General features: G+C 46.3%; 1 long non-coding RNA gene across 1 annotated transcript; it reads left to right on the forward strand.

Annotated features, from left to right (window-relative positions):
- The first annotated feature begins 206 nt into the window (after positions 1 to 206).
- LOC135905879 (uncharacterized) lies at positions 207 to 2429 on the forward strand. Its single transcript, XR_010565547.1, has 2 exons — positions 207 to 515; positions 1863 to 2429. It is a non-coding gene; the product is annotated as an uncharacterized lncRNA (long non-coding RNA).
- The last annotated feature ends 9940 nt before the right edge of the window (positions 2430 to 12369 follow it).

Here is a 12369-nt window from a genome sequence, read left to right on the forward strand (position 1 = left end):
TTATTTTTCCTTAGCTTCTCAGGCTGACTTCTGCTTCTTTCTTTTTTTTGATGTATAGGTGATTACAAAATTGCATTTATCAACTAATTGCCAAATGATTCGTTTTTAATGTTCGCCTTTAACCCTTTTGGTTTGTTGTTGCGTGTTCGTTTCAATCTATACAGTGTGGCCAATTCCCCTCGTGGGTACGAGCCATGTTTTCAGGCAACAACAGCAACAACAATATATTCGTATCTCCTCTCCAGCACGGAGCTGCCGGTCGATGAGGACGAAGTGGTGAACGATCTCGTTCTATTTCTTGCACCATGGCGGGATGCAGCTCCGTGGTTATTTCGCAGCTTCTGCACCACCGAACTTTGCGGCAGCAGCGGTCTCGGTCACTGCACAGGGCGTTGGCCGAGTCTCCATCGGCCAGTGGCCAATCGTCATCTGTGGTGCCTTTGCGCCGACGGTCGCTTAGCGTGGGCGCCAGGTGCCAGGAGGGAGAGGTCGGCTCAGCGTCGTCGGACTTAGAGGTGAGTTTGTGATCTGACTGTACAGCACGCGGTGGGCCAGTGCAAAGGTACCGCACTGCCTTAAATAGGTAGGCCCATAGGAAGCTTTATTATAGGGCTACGCAAGGTTAGCGCACCACAAAGATACAGCGTACCTTCGCTGCACATGCGCTCGTGCCAACGTCAGTTGTTGCATTTGGGTTAGAGACCACTCCTTGGGAGTCAAAATGTTTGCACCCTTAAGGCTTCTGGCTTGTATTATGCTAGCACCCTTACTCATAAGGGTTTAAAAAAATTTTCTCTGTACGACAGTGAGCTCAAGCTGCACATGCGTTGAGGGAATTCGTAATTAAGTACTGCGTACAGATTCTGAACACCTGGTAGCACCGATATACACGCAGCGAGAGCTTGGTAGCGGTGGCCATGAAAGCTTTTGATGCAGTTTTGGTAGTTTCTGATTTCGTGTCACGTCTACTCACCACAAAGGTAATCAAACATACAATATTATTTTTTTTTTACTTTTGACGTCTCAATGATAGCCCTTAAGGCAAGCTTTTAGCCATGGGACAAACTAGCCAAAGAGTGCAATTTTTTTCTGTGAAAATGAGCATGCATGCCTATCAAAACAATGATTCTGTCGGAGCTTGAGAAATCTTGTTCTGCCGCTATGTCGTAGTTGTCGAGATCAGCTGGAACTGCAAAGTTGAATATAATGCTAGAACCGCTTAAGCTCATATGGTGATAGTAACGCCGGTATGTTTCAGTAAGTGTAGTATAATCGTAAAGGTCGCACTTGCTGAAGATTGGTAGCATGGATGTTACCGCATTTGCCGCTTTACGCTGTTGGGCCCGACATGCCAGTTACACAGGGTTTCATAACCTGTGACGTTATCTCCTCCATGTGCTTCACAACTAACATCAATCTGGCTAGTAAAAACATGCGCTGGTAAGACTTGCATTGCAGGTCCTAGTCCGTAACTCAGGATATTTCTTATATTGTAGATAACCAATGAATTATTTTAAAATAATAATTAGCCTTCCTAACAAGTCAAGCTTTTGATTACGACTAAATAGGAATGCTTTAGAGCGCCACAACAAACCTCAAGTTGAAATGCGCTGCCTTTTGCCAAGCGTCTCAAAGCGCTGGCTGGCCTGGGGCCTAATTTAGAGCATCGGGCTTTTGGGCTATGGAACCGGGTTCGAAATAAACCATGGGAAATACTCTCACTCTGTCCCTCTGTCTCTCTCTTTCTCTCTCTATATATATAGCCAGAAATTTCCATACCGCAAAGGGGGGGGGGGGGGGGAAGAGCCCAAGATAGCTGTCGCCTAACAACGAGTATTCAATAAATGTATACATCTGCACAGTTGTGGAGTGACACAGACGTGGAAGAGCCGAGCGGCGGCAGCTGTTCCCAAGCAGGAGGACCGGAATGTGTCGCCAACAGGGTATCGCGATCGCCCGGCGTGACTTGCCTGCGGTCGACCGTGCCGGTGGTGGCCGGACCGGCATCGCCGAATACCCTCTTCGCCAGCCAGTAGACCCCCGCGCCGGTCGAACTCGGCAGTACTCTACCTTTCGGATGGAGTTCGTGGTCTGCTCTAGCACCCATCACAATGAGCAGGATCATTAACTGCTCAAGGACTAAGCCATTGAACTGCACTGTGAGGAGCGCGTCTGTCGCATATGCATGGCATATGGCACTTCGGCTGGCCACGCACACTCGCGGGGGCCCTAAATTTCACCCGAACGACTGGGCAGTGCCTGAATGTGCACATTGCAGCCGCTTTCGAAGATTCCCTGCAAAGGCGTGGTACACGAGCTCTTGTGTTTGTTCACGGCGTCGCGTCGCTCCGTCCTTAGACTTGTTTACAGAGTGCTGTCTTGTTTTTACTTTCGCTTTCTTATTAATTAAAAGTGATTGTGTTGTGTCATTCTTTCAATTAATGCCTCGCTGGATGAGGACTGAAGGTGGAATTCCAACTGGATGAGGAGTGAACACGGGAATCCAATGCGTTGTGCCAATCTCGCAAAAATCCGCAAAGGTTTCCCATCACACATGCATGAAGGCTCCAGTAATCGATATGCGCGACTCGTAGCGCATGGTTGCCGGCGCTTTTCTTGGCGCTGACCGTGAGCGCTGGAGGCAGACATGATGCGTCGTATGTAGCATACGGTGAGAACGACAGCTTTTGCGAGGCATTGTGACTGCATTTGGTCGCACAACGATCATCCAGCGCTCGCCGGTCGTGCACGAAAGCGGCCCTCCGAGTAACGTGTCGCAATCGCCGAGCCCATGTACGAGCAGTACGAGCTTCACTTGCATTGGCATAGCACAGCCTCTTTCTTCAAGAACAGTTCGACCTTAAATAAAGCCGAGTTTCAGGTCGGGAGACACCTGCACCTGTTTGGATAAACGGTGGGTTGTACTGGCGGCAGCGCCGAGTTGAACCCATGTCCTACCGCAGCGGAAGAGGACGCTCGATCACGAGGCCACGGCTGCGTTATTGAGGGCTTAGTAAAGCGCCAGAGTATATAGTATTTTTCAATTAAGTTTGCCTACAAAATAGAATCACTTCGGTCTCTACAATGAGATATGTTGCACTAATATATCTTAAGGATTTCTAACTGCCTTTGATATATTCGTAATCTTCGTAGTTTGTGGCATAACAGCAGTTATTCCGCGAGGCAATAGCAAAGCAATGTGTAGCTGTTCTCACCGGCACACGCCACGTTTTTTGGTTAAAAATTAAAGCACGTTTAACGTGGCTACGCTCTGTCCGGCCGTCTTTTGCGCTGCACTGATGACGACGGCCATTGTCAGTGGCAAGTGCCCATGCATCCCGAGTGCAAGCACATGACAGCCTTCCGATCTGCGTCGGGTCTCTATCACTTCCGATTTATGCCTTTTGGTGTTAAGACGGCACCAGCTGTTTTCACAAGGCTTATGGGAAATTTAGTGGACGGTATCCCCGATATCTACCACTACTTCTACGACGTCTTAACTGCCACCGAAGCATGGGAACCGCATATGCACACCCTTCGGCGTTTCTTCCAGCAAGTCAAATACGCCGCTCCAACTATCAAGCCCTACAAAAGTTGGCTTTACCTCCGTGAAATTTTTAGAGCATGTGGTAGGCCACGATGCCCTACGCCCACAGATCCAGATCCTTGAGAAAACTGAAACCGCTAAGAAGGCAACTATTAAAAAGGAAGTCCGGTAATTTTTGGGCCTTACCGGATACTATCGAGACTTTGTGCCAAAATATTCCAAGGAATCAGCGCCCCTCACAGAACTGACTCGCAATGCCCGAACTTTGCGCGTTATTGTGCGAGTGAATGAAACTCCGGAGTATTTCACGTCGTACGGCTTCATACGCTAGAAGATAATCTGTGGTAAAGAATGTTACTTGTGTTTGTTTAAGAGAATAGAGTGAATTATATGTCTGCCTGTGGCAACCCGTCCCGCTACCGCCTTCGAGTCTTTTCTCACCGCACCGCACGTCAAGAAGCGTGACGGTCCACGTGATTACTTTACAGTCAGGACTGAAGTCTCCCGATGGATATATATTCTGTTTTACTTACTGCAGATTGCGCACTGCTACTTCTTCAGGGCAGATTCATATACTGTCAAACATTACTTATTCACGTGCAAAAGTTAGACGTTCCGTTAGGCACGTTGTTAAATCCTCAACATTTTCTTTTCTTGCCTTTAGACAGGTGTTGCAATCGGCCACTGGAAGCCGCAGAGTAACAGCGTTGTCCCCAGTTAGCAAAAGAAGCTGTTGTCAACCTAAAACTGGATTGCCATTGTATTTAGCGGTAGAAGTTCAGGAACCTATACCGGTGCACATCGTTCGTTTTCATAACTGGCCGTGACTTTGCTGTTGCCTAGTTCGCAGTCGCAACACGTCTCTTCAAATGAAGGTTCGAAAACTGAACCACTACGATATAGTTAATTAGCTTTGCCGTGAAACTAATGCCTGCAACAAAACAAGATTGATCGCAATATCTACTACAGACGATTCTGAAACATGCTTTTTTTTGCAATTTCGCCAACATCAAAATGCGGCTACCGTGACTGCGATCGAACCAGTGACCTCGATCTCAGCAGTCAACGTGGAAGCTACAGAAACACGCCATACTTGAGAGACCTTATTCAAATATAATTATACATATTGAAGTATGAATCGAAGTATGAGCACCAAAACCCTAAGCAACCGTGGCGGTTAGGCGCAACTCTACTTCCTACTGCAGCAGGGCAGGAACACTACTAATACTTTTGAATGGTGCCTTTCGAGCACTCCAGAGCGCTCTCGCGGGGCTCTTTACATTCGAGTGCCCGGCGTTGAGCGCTTGAAAATACATACGTCGGATTCATTCAGAGTACCATGCTCGAGTTCACAGCATTCGGAGGCGCTCTCACTTTCAAGCTGAGAGCGTGACCGAGATCCGGCAGAATTCCACTCGCTTGAGTCTTCCGACTGCTCTGGGAGCAGCTGAACGTTCCTCTCGGGCGTGTTCCCTCTGGCTCAAAGGTCGAGAAGGTTCCGCATCAGAGCAAACCATGCCGTAGCATGGTATTAACCAGTCGAACGTGACATCTGTTTCTGGTGCCTTGCATCAAGGTGTGAATTAACGCCACGATTGAATTTCAAAAGTAGTGGATAGTTATGTAACAATCATTAACAAGAAGGCATTAGTCCTGTAACTTAGCGCAACGTAACCCGCGAACACGATGGGCTTCCGGCAAGGAAGCGCATACGTAGCAATGGCATGCTCAAACGCAGAGTGCTGCAAATCACGCATCTCCGCCGTGCGAGGCGGTCGCAGAGGGCACGAACATCGTTGTGGGCGCGCCATACTTTTATGTGGTGGCCATTTGAAGCTTGTGCATGGCACAAACTTAGCACTGATGGACTTATGATTCATCATGAGCACGCCCTAGATTGCGTGCTGCAACGTTATGTCACAGGTGCTTTGTTGTACTCCTTAGCAAGGGACCTCTCTCACTGAATTATCCCTGTTATCCCTTTTATTTATTTGAAAGTAAGACAATGAAAGTATGTAAGGCACGTAACACAATGAATGGCTCATAACCCCTTAAGCCGTTGCTTATACCCCCGTAAACGCGGCCTTCCCATTACGACGACAGAAGAGAAGTGAAACTTGTGCCAGGCTCCCGACCGAAGCTACCTCCAGGACATACCCCCCGAACTTTCATGGGCAGTGCAGTCTATAGACAAGGACACTCAATTATGGGCCGTCCAGCATGCCAGGGATGTGCTCGAAAAACAAGCCTCACGACCCACAAGAAACGAGCCGAAATGGTGTAGTGCAGAGCAGGGCATAACCACGGGTCGACGCTTGGCCAACGTCACGACGCGTTAAACCATCGGTTGCCGGTATTTAAAAAAAAAACTCTATTCTTATCCTATCCTATGCTACCCAGGAATAATGAGTGAGGGAGTAAAAACCTTATTTGATATAAATGAAATAGGACACGATGGTTGGTGCCCCTATTCCAACGCCCCACTGGCACGAGCGGCTCACTGGGCTTGGTCCAGAAGAGCTAATTGGCTTTCTCGACCCTCATCCGCAAGCCATCTCTCCCACTGCCTATTCCTCATTAGTGGATGTATGAACGATGTGCGACAAGGGAAGCCAGTTGTGGAAGACCACGCTCGAGCCATTGCTGATGATAGCTTTTGTACAACGGAGCCAGCTAAGACGACGACGACGACCAACGCGGGAGCAGTGGCACTAGCGCGTTTGCAAGGTAGGAGCCCTGAACTTTTTAACAGTTCTTTTTGAAAAAGTTGTACGAAACATTTTTCAGAAAGGTATTTTCCTACCTTGTCTATATGTTCACCATTGCAGTCATCATGCATTGGTGAAGAAAAAAGAAGGAATGAAGACGAAGGCAAGTGCTAGCTACCAACAAGGAAACTTATTTCCGGGATCGGTCGTACTTGTACACCGAAAAAATCACGTGCACAACCATATCAACCTTGAAATACATACATGACGGTTTCAAAACAATCGAGAAATGCTACGTAAAGAAAACAGCAAGAAATCTGAAATGATACATTGCGAATTCGCGGAACTGTCAAAATTGATCGATATTCGAAACTATAACGTGGGAAAGACTGAAGAATCAGTGAAAAATGGACGCAACCTGAAATCCGGGAGAAAAAAACTTGGCATAGGAAAAACCAAGATGTGTGCACTCAAAGATAAGCTGGGTAATAGCATCAGCACTCTCGATGTATAATAAAAGCAGCGGAAGAATTCTTTACTGAACTGTACAGTACCCAGTGGACTCAGGCGTATTCTATTCGAAACAAATATGAACAGTATACAGAACCTCCTATAACCAGAGATGAGGTCAGAAGGGCCTTGCAAGACAGGCAACGGAGAAAAGCGGCCGGGTAGGATGGAATAACAGTCGATTTATTCAAAGATGGAGGAAACATAATGCTTGGAAAACTGACGGCTCTTTATGCGAAGTGTCTATGGACTGCGAAGGTCCCAGTAAAGTTGAACATTATACTAATCCACAAAAAGGAAGACGTTAAAGAACTGAAAATTTACAGGCCCCTTAGCTTACTCCTAGTATTATTAAAAATATTTACCAAAATTATCTCGAATAGAATAAGGGCAACACTGCATGCAGTTTTGTTAACCAAGAGAACAGGCTGGTTTCATGAAGGAATGCTCTACAATGGATCACATTCATGTCAATAATCAGATTATCGAGAAATTCGCAGAGTACAATAAGCCGCTCTATATGGTTTTCATCGATTACGAAAAGCCATTTCATTCAGTAGGGATACCAGCAGTCATACAGGCATTACGTAATCAACGAATACAGAACGCTTACATAAATACCTTGGAAAATATCTACAGAGGTTCTACAGCAACCTCAATTCTACACAGGAAAAGCAGGAAGATACCTATGAAGAAAGAGGTCAAACAGGGAGACACAATCTCTGAAAAGAGGAAGTATTCAAGCTATTAAACTGCGAAGGCTTAACAATATCTTAGCAATCTTCGCTTGGCGGTTGACATTGTTCTATTCAGCAACAATGCAGATGAATTACAACAAATGATGGAATACCTAAACAGAGAGAATGTAAGAGTGGGGTTGAAGATTATTATGCAGAAGACAAAGATAACCGCTGCTCGAAGTAGTCCGGCAGTTTTGCGCATGTTTTCTTGCGAGGCAAATATTAAACAATAGTTTTTTTGTTTTTTACAGCACCTAATTTGAAATAATACGTAACATTCACCGATCAAATATTGGTATTTTATTGTACATTTAGTTTGCTCTTTCGAGTTTTCGCTCATCCGAGACCATTTTTGCATATTCATCAGACGCAAAATGACGCCCGTGTCTTCTGGTGAGTGTTCGTCGCTTGCTATCCGGCCGATCAACTCCCCTCAGAGGCTCTTGACTAACTTTAGCAACTAAAGACTGTTGAAGCACATAAATAGAGTGTTTCCAGCGTCTGTGCGGAAACCAAGCGAGCCCCTCGGGAAACCGCAATCATCGGCACGTACAAACGAGCGAGCCGACTGCTGCGCCGGTTCTACCGACGGCAGCGTCGGTGGCGCGTCGCCATACGGCTGCTTCGGAGCTCCGACGCAGGCTGCGACGCTGGCTGTTCAGAACATGGTACACGTCATATGTGAAAGAACATTGATTCAAGCCGAGTTATTGTAGCTGCCTTGACTAGAGAGGTTGCGCGAGGTTGGAGTAACCGAAACCGGTGCCGAGCGCACTCGGACTATTTTGCGTACGAACACCGTCATGTGCAGAAGCTCCGCCCCCGTAGCTTTCGCTTCATAGCCAAAAAAAAAAAGTTGTCCGCGAGTTATATGTTCCTTTATGGCCGAGTTATGGAGCTTCGCGATTTCGCTAGGTACCAGAGCACATCATGAAAAATGAGGCTGTGGCTGCGGCTGCGGCTAGAAGCTTCACATGCAGCCCGATCACTGGGCACTTGGCACTACCCAACATGTGCGAAGCCTAGTCAGACCGTGCCGCCAGGCTCTTTCTGTAAAATGCACATGAGCACCGTTGTTGGGTTCTTCTGCCAGCGTCTGCTTCGGCGCCGTTTCGTGGTAAAGCCACAGCAAGTTAAAAAAAATTAATTAAATTATGGGGTTTTACGTGCCAAAACCATTTTCTGATTATGAGGTACGCCGTAGTGGAGGACTCCGAAAATTTTGACCACCTGGGGTTCTTTAAAGTGCACCTAAATCTAAGCACACGGGTGTTTTCGCATTTCGCCCCCTTCGGAATGCGGCTGCTGTGGCTGGGATTAAGGTCTGGGTTGAACGTTTGTATAACTGGGCTTGAAGGCAAAGCTGTCTTAACAAGCTGGAAGCCACGCTCAGCCTCATCATCCCACGTGAACTGTTGACCCGTCCGCAGGAGCCTTCTAAGGAGCTCGACAAGAACAGCAAATCGCGGCACAAACCGAGCACAGTAACCAGCGACACCCAAAAATGACCGCAAAGTAGCAACATCGTGAGGAGCAGGCACTTTGACAATAGCGTCAACCTTAGACTGCAATGGGTTCAGCCCTTTTGAGCTCGCCGTATGCCCTAAAAAGGATAGTTCGATCTGAAGCAGCAAATGCGCATTTATGGTTGAGCTTCAGTACTGAATCACTAATGTGTTTTAGCACCTGGTGTATATTCTTGCGGTGCTCCTCACGTGTCTTGCTCCACACAATAACATCATCAGTGTAACAAAGTACACCTTTACAGTCCTTCAAAATATGCTGCATCATTCTCTGAAAGGCTGAAGCGGCAGATGCAAGGCCAAAGCACACTCTCTTGAAATGAAACAACCCTTCGCGTGTGATAAAGGTGGTTAGTCACCGACTTTCAGGAGTCGGTTCTAGCTGATCGCATGCCCACGCTAAGCCGAGCTTAGCAGCCGAGCACGTTCCTCCGGATAGTTCATGAAGTAGTTCCTCTGTATGCGGGAGAAGAAAAGCATAGGCAATTACTGCCTTGTTGACTTCACGTAGGTCCACACACAACCTAATTGAACCATGATTGATCATATATTATTTCCTTAAGGGTCTCTTCAGGGACATTACATAAGGGGGGGGGGGAGAAAGCGATGGGAAAGTGCCATACATCAGCTCAAAACAAGAAAAAAAAGAAAAAAATGCAAACAAAGGTAACAGAAAAATAAATAACTGTACAAAACATCAGGTATAAATAGAACAATGAAAATATCTCAAACTGAGTAGCAATAAATTAAAAGAAAAGTGTACACGTAAATGTGAAACACGCTAAACATAAGTGGCAAAAAAGGCAGAGAAGGAAAAAGGAAAAATAGGTGATGACACAAACAAGTCGGATTGCTGGGAGAGCAAACGTGAAGAAAAGTGGCTATTTTGGGTTGAAATGGTCTGATAGTAACTGTCTAAATTTGGAGGAATTTGACTGTAAAACCACGGCTTCGAGAAGATTGTTCCATTCTTTCATGCCGATGGGGAGGAAGGATTTGTTGAAGGCATTGGAAGAACCATGCAAACGCTGTATGCTTAGGGAGTTAAACGGTGAGATAAGCGTAACGGAGCTTGTAAAAAGTTCTCGCGCAGTGCAGGAAAGTTAAAGTATAATTCATGAAAGAGACAGAGCATTGCAAGTTTCCGGCGGAGTGCTAGGAGTTCGAGTGCGAGAGACAATTTCATGTCAGTAACTCTGTGCCAAGGTGAGTACTGGGAAGTTATGAAGCGGGCTGCCCGGTTCTGAATGGCTTCGAGCGACTGAATCAAGTAAACTGGTGGAGGTTCCATATGGCTGAGGCATACTCCATTTTAGAGCGGATGTATGTTTCGTATGCTAGTTGCCTAATGGATGGAGGGAACATAGAGATCTTCGGATGAAATCAAATGTTCTGGAAGTGTTAGCACAAAGTTTTGTGATATGGTCCACCCAAGTTAGCTTGTTAGTTATTTCGACTTCCAGGTACCTGTACGAGTTTGTTACTCATAACGCCGTGGAGTTCAACGAGTACGGGAAAAGGGTAGTGGAACGTTTACGTGAGATGTGCATGCATTTATATTTGAAATATTAAGCTGCATAAGCCAGTCAGAACACGATTTCTTAGATTTTGTTTACGTCGTCTTGTAATGATTCCTGGTCGGTATTATCGGAGATGCGGCGATAAATGACGCAATCGTCCGCAAAAAGACGGACGGGTGACGAAATCCCAGATGGCAGGTCGTTGATGAAAATTAGGAAGAGAAGCGGAGCAAAACCGAAACCCTGGCGAACTACAGAGATAACGTTAGTAGTTTCAGACGCATGGCTGGCGATGACGGTGAACTGTGAGCGGCTGGTTAAAAAGCAGCGAATCCAGGATAAGATAAGGGGGTCGAGTGATAAGCATGCAAGTTTACACAATAGACGTTGGTGAGGAACGCGGTCAAATGCTTTTGAAAATCTAAGTAGATGACGTCTGTTTGGAATGAAGAATCTAAATTAAGGTGAAGATCAGTTGTTAATTCGGAAAGTTGGGATTCGCACGAGAAGCCTGCCCTGAAACCATGCTCTTTGTGAAAGGTGAAAGAATTGTGAACGAGGTGAGTCGCAATTAGGTATGTTCGAAGAGCTTGCATGAAATGCATGTTAATGAAATGGGACGATAATTAGAGGGGTCAGCACGGTCGGCGCTCTTAAAAATTGGCACAACCTTGCTTGATTTCCACTCATCCGGAATTCGACTGCTATTTAAGGACTGGGTGAAGATCAGTTGCAGGATTTGGCTTGTGAAATGTTTCGTGCATTTAGGTATTTCAGTAGGAATGTTATCAGGTGCGGGTGAAGTGGACGGCTTCAAGTTATTGATGAGCTTTGAAATTCCCTCGAAAGCTTCTATGAAGACGTGGAATCGGCGATGGGTAGAGTGAACACCAAGTACACTATACTAATGGGCGACTTTAATGCCAAGGTAGGCAAGAAGCAGGCTGGAGACAAGGCAGTGGGAGAATATGGCATAGGCACTAGGAATAGCAGGGGAGAGTTATTAGTAGAGTTTGCGGAAAGAATAGAAGGGAGGGGTTAGAAAAATGCACAGTAAATAAAATGTATTCGAAAAAAATTGCAAATTGAGTCGGACATTCTCAAATACGAATAAAAAGGAGATGCATGTAGAAGCAAATATTTTCGAATGCAAGCTTTTTCTATCAACTGATAGCAAGCTCAGTGGTATGAGGCCCGAACTTTGTCGCAATTGAGATTCTGTCTCAACAGCTCGTAAGTCAACCTTACTGTCCTGACATACTCTTAGCCCCCACACGAAGGCTAAGTGTTGTGGTTCACTGCTTTAAAGTTTTTATTTTGGTTTGGCTGAGGGACACCTGCATCTCGGCGTAAACACACTTTCTTTTTTTGAGCTCAAGCTCCTTCAAAACGGCAGCAGCACGCTTCCTTTCCCGTTCATTCTACAAGAGGAAGGTCCTTTGTGTTCTCGTCCTCCTTCCGCCAATTGTTCGCTCCACGGGCCATTTGAAGCACATTCTTGATCAGTTGCACGGTCAACCTCCCATTTTTTCTGAACTCCCCAGAAACCGCGAAACCATTCGAGAAATCGGCCAGTTGGAAAAAATTAATGCATCACTTTTACTGCTCTCAAGGGATCAAACGGCCACAGACACATTCGAAAACGCTCTGAAGGCCTGTCGGTGCACGTATTGGGCATATCGGTGCTCGTACTCTGGCAGGACATACCGGGTGCACGCGTGCATAATTAAGGAATACATACTGTGTCCCGTGGCAATAGCCCCTTCCCAAGCTTATGCTTCACTGCAATACTTTCACGTATGCTTCACCAAGTAACACTTC

This window comes from Dermacentor albipictus, unplaced genomic scaffold (assembly GCF_038994185.2).
Source record: "Dermacentor albipictus isolate Rhodes 1998 colony unplaced genomic scaffold, USDA_Dalb.pri_finalv2 scaffold_14, whole genome shotgun sequence".
NCBI lineage: Eukaryota > Metazoa > Arthropoda > Arachnida > Ixodida > Ixodidae > Dermacentor > Dermacentor albipictus.